Here is a 10,200-nt window from a genome sequence, read left to right on the forward strand (position 1 = left end):
GGGGATTCATGAACTGGAATTTATCAAATGAAAAAACTTCCCAGAATATTAATAATGCAAGTCACTGAGCAAAAGTTTTTATCGACTGAATAAATGTAAATGGTAATTAAAAGGCACTGATTCATACAAACAGATACATAAACCAACTGTGAACATAAACTGGTCAACTGGAACAACTGGTTACGTGGTGCAATAAAACCTGAAATAAAATAAACTGTCATTTCTTGTGAAATCTTGTTAGATGACAGATTGACGTTTTTTGTGTGTGTGTTTGTGTGTATGTGTGTGTGTGCGCATGTACTCGTCTACCTATCTAAGAGGGGACCTTGGTACCGGGAACACTTCCCGTAAATCCTGATGTACTTGGTACATCATAAGAAGGATGGCGTCTACGCTAATATTAGTCTCTCTGTCTATCCCGAGGTTTACCGCTGTCCACCGGAACCAGGCCGTATCCAGATCTGATGAAGGACCAGCGCCAGGACACGACGATGCCGCTGACCTGAAGTGTCAACCAGTCTCTCCTCCTAAGTCGGTCAGTCTGTGGCACTGCTCAGGTGTTATGAGAGCCCAGGTTGCTCTGATAGTGGCCTTCAGCTCTTCTGCAGTGTTGGGTCTGGCGTGTCACATTTTCCTCTTCACAATACTCCATAGATTTTCTATAGGGTTAAGGTCAGGCGAGTTTGCTGGCCAATTAAGAAAAGGGATAACATGGTCCTTAAACCAGGTACTGGTATCTTTGGCACTGTGTGCAGGTGCAAGTCCTGTTGGAAAATGAAATCTGCATCTCCAGTACCATATAAGCCTGCCTATTGACCCAGAGGGGTCACCTGGATAACGTTGGTCTGCTACCTGCCTACTGATCTTCTGCCTGGCTCTCTTCATACTTCTACACGCCCTCCTACACAGTCTATGCTGATATTGACCCTTGCCTGGTGGATTTGATTAATAAATTGTTGCAAATGGATCTGACTCCGTCTTCTGATTCACAACAGTTCAAATGCACAACACTTACCAACTTATTGTTGAGAAGATCCTCCTGAACCTCATTCACTGAAGCAGAGCTCTTATTTTCATAAAGCTTTATGCTCTTATGATAGAGTTAAAACATTGAATCACAGATTGACCGGGAGAGGGAGTTTCAGGAGAGGAACGGGAGAAGGTTGTACATTGGACTCTAATGTAATAAAGTAATAATGTAATAGGACAAGAGTGATTCAGCTAAAGATCTTGCACAGCTTATAAATTCAGTTCAATCTCCACTCTTCTTTAAATGTAAGGTACAGGAGATTACGGGACTGTTACATAATTAAAGCCTCTTGGTCCAAAGTTGTTGCTAAATTGAGTCACATATTCCTTGTAAATTAAAAATTAAAAGCAATGACTTTTTCACCTGGTAATTATTAGGAAAAAATGTTGATGTCTTGGATTAGTGATGTCACCCTCTCAAAAGTTTGGCATACAATTATGTTTTTTTTTCTGTAATTTTTTTGTTGTTGGTCCAATTGTATTTTTCATTCATTTATATCTATTTATATTGAGTTGTCATAATTGATTTTGTTATTATTCATTGTTCCCCTTTACTATGTCTCAGGCAGTGTTTGTTGTGTTGTAATGTGTTAAACTTAAATATATTATTTTAAAAAATTAAATATTTTGAGCAATGTCATTTACTGTATATTATTGTAAATTAATACATTGGTTTTTTTTTTAAGGATCTGCTTGAAGATTGGGACAAAATGTCCCTAAATAATGTCCCAAATTGTATTTTTAAAAAAGCTGTTTTTAGTATCTCAGTATCTTCAGTCTTATATTTTTCTTTGGAGTTGACATATAGCCTACAGTGTCACGCCTAAAGGATTTCAAACTGTTTCTGATGAAACATGAACGCAGCACACACTAGTTGCATACGTTGTGAAATATATGTCAAAACGTCTTTGTTTTGTTTTTCTGGAAAAACGAGAAAATCTATATACATAAGATGTATTCATTTACTTTGGTATTACTTATTGGTAAATTATAAAAATTCTTAGCCCTAATCTAAAACATAAAAAAATGCTGTTTTCTCCCAAACTACTACAGTTTTTCTCAATTGCTTTGGCACATTTCTCGAAACAGTCCTAATATTCTCTAAACTGTAAGTTTAATTGTCAAAACTGTTTGCTGGAACATCAGAACTCTATCACATGACTGCAGAACGTAGTAACTCACAGTTGTCATCACAGGTTACACTGCAGTGTGTGTGAGCCCACATAAGGGCCCTGCACACACACTCAAAGGTGCCAGAATACACTAATTCATTCATTCATTCATTATTTATTTGTAGAGCACATTTAAAAACAACCCATGGTTGACCAAAGTGCTGAACAGGACAAAATAATCAATACAAGGATATAGTAAAATTGCAAGAGCAGTCAATATGATTACAAGCATACTAAAATAAATAACACATAATATAATACAGTTACAGGTTAAGAAAGTAGATTAAGGATCAGCATTAAGAAAGTGTCTTTTAAGCTTTGATTTGAAAGTGGCAACTGACGACTCTATTCTAATTGATAATGGTAGGCTACTCCATAAGGCTCGGTCACCTCGATGTTTCAGTCTCGATCGACGTACAGAGAGCAATCCAAGGTTACTAGACCTAAGTGACCTGGGTGGGTTGTGGTAGTGTATTAGGTCCGATAGGTACCCCGGTGCTAGGCCGTGTAATGATTTAAAAACAAAAATTACAATTTTGAACTCTATTTTCTTTCTGACTGGTATCCAATTTAGAGAAGTTAGGATAGGCGTAATGTGATCAAACTTTCGACTACCAGTCAACAGCATTTTGTACTAGTAGAAGGCGCCCAATTGATGATTGGTTAGCTCCAAAATAAAGTGAATTACAATATTCTAGTCGTGGAGTTTTAAACGCATGAATGACTATTTCGAAATTCTTAGAAGAAAGAAAAGATTTTGCTTTTGCGAGACGCCGTAAGTGAAAGAAACAGGATTTAACAACAGTATTAATTTGTTGATTAAACTTAAGGCCTGAATCGAACAAGAAACCTAGATTTTTGCTGATGAAGTGACATGAACAATTAACTCATCAAGATCTAAAGTACCGGAGACATAGCGATCATTTGGTCCAAACAGTATTACTTCAGTTTTGTTTTCATTAGCTAAAAAAAATTGTGTAAGCCATAGCTTCACTTCCTGAAAACATGCAAGAAGGACTTTTAAAGAGCTTGAGTCGTTTTGTTTAAATGGAAAGTACAATTGGGTATATTAAAGCAAATGACACTCCATGTTTAGAAAAAATAGAACCCAATGGTAACAGATAAAGAAAGAATAATATCGGAGCTAGAATGGATCCCTGTGGTACACTGCAGGAAAGATGTGCTGCTGAGGAAGTGCAATTTTTAATACATACAGAGAATGTTCTATTATTTAAAGAGGCTATATCCGTTTTTCTGAAATTTAAACTCGCGACTGACACCTGTGGCCAAAAAACAGAACTGCTCTTCTTTTCTGCTCGCTCTCGCAGCGTACGTGCACACTTCACAAGTCATCTGCTGCAAGGAGGTCAACATTATGTTTACAGAGGTAACAGTCAAATACATATATTGTTTGAGATAAGTGTTCTGAGTGCTCTGAAACGTTTAACATGAACGCGCTTGACGTCACATCCGCAGACAGCGCGGGAAAAATCCGACCCGACAGAAAATAGGAAAAATATACAGGCTTATAGGTGCACGCACTGTGAGCAGACAAGGTGTCAGTATGCTCATCAGGAGATGTTTGAGTCATAAATGGTAAAATAAAAAGGCTATTGTTTCGTTTATTTTTGGGAAAAAGTTCCATATAGCCCCTTTAAAAAAGACTGAAACCGATTTAAAACAGTGCCATGAATGCCTAAATTCTTCAGTCGAAGAATAAGGGTTGAGTGATCGACCATATCGAAGGCAGAGCTCAGATCTAAGAGGACCAGGGCAACAGCACTCCCAGTATCTGTAGCCAGCATAATATCATTAGTGACTTTCAGTAAAGCGGATTCAGTGCTATGCATATTTCCTGAATCCTGACTGGAAGTCATATAATGAATTTGTACTCATGTAGGAATGTAATTGATTGGTTTGGTAACTAATAATGTTCTGGAAATAAAACGCAACTGCAAAATAATCATATCTGTTTTGTATATATATAATTTTTATCGTGTACTGTATATTATTAATAATACAAACACAATTTTGTTTTTATTTAATTTCTATGAATGCTGATAATATTGTGCCAGCTTGTTTCATTTTTACATAGATTTTTTTATTCTATGGTAACAACAACATAGTCATGTGTGTGTCAACAATTCTACAAAATGAAGTGATGACAATGAAATTAATCGTGCTATAAGGTTCAGAGTGTCTTTTCCGCACATCATTATGACGCTGAGACTCCAAACACTTACAGCTTGAGAAGAAGAGCTCTGCTTTCACGCCAATTCGTACGATTTTTGCTTAAAACGTACATATTTTACAAGTTGCCCAATTCGCATGAATTCGAACGAATAACCTAGACTACACCTGACCTGACCCCTTCCCTAAATCTATAATCATAACTGGGGTTTAGACAAATCGTACGAATTGCTCGTGAGATAGCGTTAACTTTTCCAGTAAAAAGCTACTTTTCCCCAACGATTTCTATTTCAGAGAAATGCCGTTCTTTTGAACTTTCTTCTTATCAAAGAATCCTGGAAAAAAAATGTACACCGTTTTCAACATTGATAATAATAATAAATGCTTCTTGATCAGTAAATCAGCGTATTAGAATGATTTCTGGAGCATCTGAAAAAATTCTCAAATTATAACATCTTGTACTCTTAAAAATAAATCTTCCAAAAGTTTTTTTTTTTTTTTTTTACAGTAATGCCAGATAGAATAAGTATTTTTGTTCAGGCAACAGTTCTTAAAATAACCTTCTTTTAGAGTGAAGAACATTTAAAAAAATCTTAAGAACATTTTCCCACTATAAATAACTTTTTCTTGAAAAGAAAGGTTCATAGATGTTAAAGTTTCTTCATGCACCATCGATGTCAATAAATAACCTTTATTTTTAACAGTGTCGCACTACTGTTGACAGAGAGATCATGCAAACCAGATTTGTATTTGATAATGACATTTAAGCGAGAAGACATAATCAAATGATCCGCACACATACTGTATCTGTACAACAACAAAAAAGAGTAGAACTAGAGTTCTTTTCTAACTCTATAAATGTATGATCTGTAGATACTGATTCTTTTAAATTTGATTTATTTTTTTATTCATCAATTCTTTGAAGACTGGAGTAATGATGCTGAACTTTCAGCTTTTATCACAGGAATAAATTACATTTTACAAAATATTCAAATAGAAAACATGTTATCTCAGATTCTCTAAACTGTTAAACATTGCTCTGTATTTTGTTAACTAAATAAAGAAAAACATTATGCTTTTGTGGGTCAATTTTAAAGGGATAGTACAAATAACAATTCTGTCGCACTCATGTTGTTTCAAAATTGTGTGACTCATTCTGTGGAACATAAATCAAATTTGTCAATTATGTTTTTGTACATATAATATAAGTCAAGGGGCACCAATATTGGTTCAACTGGTTCCCGATGTTCTTCAGAATATCTTATTTCCTGTTCCACAGAAGAAAGACAGTTTTTGAATATTTCACAACATCCCAAAGTGAAACTCCACCTATTCATTCAGTCACTTTGATTTGATCAATAGAATTACAATGACGCCTGATGTCATGTGATTTTGGCAGCATAAATAGTGGATCAGAATCGATCTGTGAGACAGACTGCCTGATAATACAGTTTATTTCATCCCGGCTTTGATCACCATCACAATGACTACAGCAGAGATAAAGCTTGGAGGATGGAGCCCAGAGAAGCCTGTCACTGACGAGGTGGAGAACATGTGCATTAAGGTAGGAGACAGAAAATCACTCATATAGTAAATGCAGATTTTTTTTTTTTAAACACAGCCTAGTAAAATTATCTATTTTTGGTGCTGTGAAATGAGTTGGGCAAATTATTTGTTGTTATTTTTCAAATAAATGTTTTACTTTTCACTTTTTACGTGAGTTTTCTGATATCTGACTGATAGACGTAACTCCCTAGAGACCAATAAACTAAATATTTTTAAAATAATAATAATAATTATATAGATTAATAAAATGTGCATTTGTTTATTCAGGTAGCGAACCAGGCTGGAGTCCATTTTGATGTTTTCATTCCTAAAACCTATAGGCATCAGACAGTGGCAGGAAGTAACTTTCTGGTCAAGGTAAATGAGTGTTTTGTATTGTTTTTATGGATTTTGAGTTTGATGTTTTAATCACTGAAAAACTTTCGGCACAATTTGTATGTTTCCAATATCAACAAGCCAACTATAGCAGTGTGTCCTAAACGGGTGCGAAGTGTCCAGTAATTTCCCCATCCTCTCTGAAAGGTCAAATGTGTCACTGTATAAAGTTTCTCTGCATTTGTATAAGAGAAAACTTTTCTCAACTTTGTAGCGTTGCTGGACACTCAAATCTCTGCAGTGGTCACTGTAGCAGAACTCATAGAAATATGTTTGCTGTGTCATGGAAAATAAATGTGCTTAGGTTTCTATCAATGTGAACAGAGTTTTACATGGAAGAGATCACTTATAAATCCATGTGGATTTTCTCTCTCTCTCTCTCTCTCTCTCTCTCTCTCTCTCTCTCTCTCTCTCAGGTGAAGGTTGCAGAAGACGATAAGTATCTTCATGCGATGATATTCCAAGCTCTCCCCTGCAATGGAGGGAAACTGACTGTGAAGAGAGTCCAGTATCCTAAAACCAACAAAGACCCTCTGGTCCCCTTCTGAACACTTCTAACCGCATGCAGAAAATAGTCTGTCTGATATAATAACAGACACACAATGAACTGCCATACTGTATAGGGGAACTATAGAAAACTGGTTCATTCCTCAATATTAAACTCAATATTCAAACCCTCATTGCCTGTGTCAGTGTGTTTATATGTGAAGAACACCATTTCTAACATTGTTTTATGCTGCAACAATAAAAAGAAAAAAAAGAAAAATTACATTCATTTTTCAAATTTTAAGATATAATTGGCTGTCTGTATGACTTTTAAAGGGGGGGGGGGGGTGTCTTCTTTTTTATAGTAAAGCGTGAATGACAATCATTTTTCATTTTAAGTCTCAAGTCTAGTTTTTTTATAGCTATTTATAGCCAGTTCCACTACAAAGGAGATCAAAGGTCAGTACAATTAAAAACAGATAATAACAAATAATAAAACCGATCAAAAGACAATAGTCAATAATAGCACAAAAAAAAAACATATAACAGAAGGAAAATACAACTGCCAAATGTCAAGAATTATTAGCCATAGAACAAAATGTCATTTGTGGGAGCAGATCTGATGTCAGTGGAAGAGTATTCCACAGCTGGCAACAGAAAAAGCCCGATCCCCTTTAGTTTTCAAAAGAGTTTTAGGAATTGCGAGAAGTAAACAATTAAGTGATCGTTGAGGTCTACATGAATTCATATGACTTAAATTAGTAACATATTCTGGGGCCAGGCCATGGACAGGTTTATAAATGTAGAGTAACACCTTATAATGAATCTGATATATTATCGGAAGCCAGTGCAGCTTTACCAAAACTGGGGTAATATGTTCCCTTTTCCTAGTGTCCGAGAGGAGCCTTGCAGCCACATTCTGGACCAATTTGAACTTTTAAATAAGAGATTGACTTGCTCCCAAATAAATGACATTGCAATAATCCAGCGGGAGGAAATAAATGCATGAATCACTGTCTCAAGATCAGCAGCAGACTGATCATTTTTGCAATAGTCCTTAAGTAAATTTTTTTTTTTTTTACCACATCCTTTATCTGATCAGCGAATGTTAAAGGAGAACTCCGGTCAATTTTAACATTGAGCTAATTTTTTTAGTAAATTTGGAGTGCTGTCAATACAGAGAACAACGACAAAAATCGGTGTGTTATCCTCTTTTTAAAATTTGCACCCTGTTGACTTGAATGTGGCACGTTTTAAACCTGCTTTTATCCTCTTAACATCCTTGATGTGTCATTACAAGTGCCCAGCCATGTTGAGTGATTCTTTTAGAGTGAACACGGTGAATCTGACTGCATTAGATGTGAAAGATATTAATAAAAATGATGTTAATTCAACAAGCGCACATCGGCCTACCTGTATTTACTTCCTGTTTTCGGTCGAAGTCCACAGTAGTCGATTGTCGAGTTCACACCCGTGATCATAGGTAACTAAGCAACAGTGGAGACTCAGACTGTCAGCTGTCCACTAATATGTCCACTATATTAGGCTACATATTATATTTTACTTATATCATTAAAATATTATAAAGTTGTTATTCTAATAAATAAATAATAAACATTGTATTTGAGTTGTTATTTTTAACCTTTAATAATAATACCAGCTGACAGGGCTCTCTGTATGTTTACAGCATTAGTGAGATCTTTTTTTTTTCTTGAGAAAAATTAAAATGTATCTACTGTACCTAATAATTATCCAAATGAATTGATATTGAATCAAGATGTCAAGCAATAATAAAAACAGTAGCCTAAAGTCATTGTAGCCTACCACTAAGCATTGTAACATGTTGTCACTAAACATAATAAAATTCTGTTTAGTTACAAATGTTTTGACAATCACAACTTATTGTGATGCAATATTTTCAAATATCTCAGTGCCATTGTTTTGTCTTAATGCACACCAGTAATGTTTTTTTCTTAAGGCACGTTTATAAAATATACTTAAATGTACTAATTAATCCTGGATTAATCTTAATTCACAGGACGTCGGTGAAATCAGACTATAATGAGATAAAAGGTGTTGTAACTCATATGGTGATGTACAGAAGTAAAAATGCATTTCCTGAACCATCCCCATTGTGTCCTTGAGCAACACACGTGCACATGAAACCTAAACTGACTCTTTCAACTTAATCGTTCCTTTACTGTTAATTAGTCATTTTATTATTTCATCAATCTAGTAAAAATATAATAACTTGTTAAACTCTGAAATTACTTTCTGGTAACACTTTAAAATAATGTTCCAGCATAATGCATTAAGTAACAATGAGCTTACTTCTTATCTTTGTTAACATTGAGTTAAACTGTTCTTTTTTTGTTAGTTCATGTTAGCTCAAGTTATCAGGTAAAACTACTGAGATTAATGAATGCTTTATGTCTCATTGTTAGTTCGCCCGACCTGAGCCAGGATGTCTTGGACAAGTTCAATGCGTTTTCTCTGGAGCAAGGCATTCTGTCGGAGAACATCGCCCTCCTGCCTAAAAATGGTAAAACATTGTGTGTATAGTAAGCAAGTATCTGATGAATAACCTCTTCAGACCTGACCTGTCCATCTTCTCTCTCTAGACGAGTGCCCTTGATGTGCAGATCTGAAGATCATCTCTGAATCCTGATTCCTGACTGTAGTGAAACATGTAATGTGCCCTCTAGTGTTACACTCATAGCAGTCCCTTAACCTCTTAAAGTCCTTTTCATCCTTTACTATCATTTCTTAGCGAGTTTTTGGACCAATAAAATCTTTTTTGAATCTCTGTTATGTGGCTTTTTTATACTGTATTTTTAAGAGTGTATGTTAGTCTCATGGTCTAAATTCTTTATTGGGATCGATGGTTCCATAAAGAATCTTTAACATTCCATTCCACAAATTTATAGTGGAAACTATACCCTTAAGCGGCACCCCCTTTTTTTTAATAGACATGAAAATGCACATTCCGAACTTAAATGGTTGTAATTCAAGAATGCTTTGGAATATATATGTAAGATTGGTCTTGTTTTAAAGAAAACATTTGGCAGATTTTTGTAGAAGTGAAATAAATTAAGAAAGTTAAACAGTAAAAAAGTTATAGAAGTTTGAGTTTATGAAAATGTACAATGTTAAACATTTAATTATTCATATTTTATATAAAATATATATTTTCAAAACCTGGAGGACTCTAAAAATGCAAACAAATCAAAGCCAAAAATCTGAATAAGTTGTGTTTCTAATTTTAGGTTGAGATTTAGTTTGGGCGCAGTACCTGTTACGGCGTCTAGTGAGATCCCCAGTACTCAGCCTCGAGCCCCTTCCCCTGAGTACTAATTATGCATACTAGCCTCCTCGTATGCAT

The 10,200-nt window shown here is 35.1% G+C and overlaps 1 long non-coding RNA gene across 1 annotated transcript; it reads left to right on the forward strand.

Moving 5' to 3' along the window:
- Positions 1–9,260: 9,260 nt before the first annotated feature.
- Positions 9,261–9,624, forward strand: LOC306995909. The gene is made up of 2 exons (XR_013796946.1): positions 9,261–9,360; positions 9,440–9,624. It is a non-coding gene; the product is annotated as an uncharacterized lncRNA (long non-coding RNA).
- The last annotated feature ends 576 nt before the right edge of the window (positions 9,625–10,200 follow it).

The sequence above is a fragment of the Phoxinus phoxinus genome (assembly GCF_949152265.1).
Source record: "Phoxinus phoxinus genome assembly, chromosome: 3".
NCBI lineage: Eukaryota > Metazoa > Chordata > Actinopteri > Cypriniformes > Leuciscidae > Phoxinus > Phoxinus phoxinus.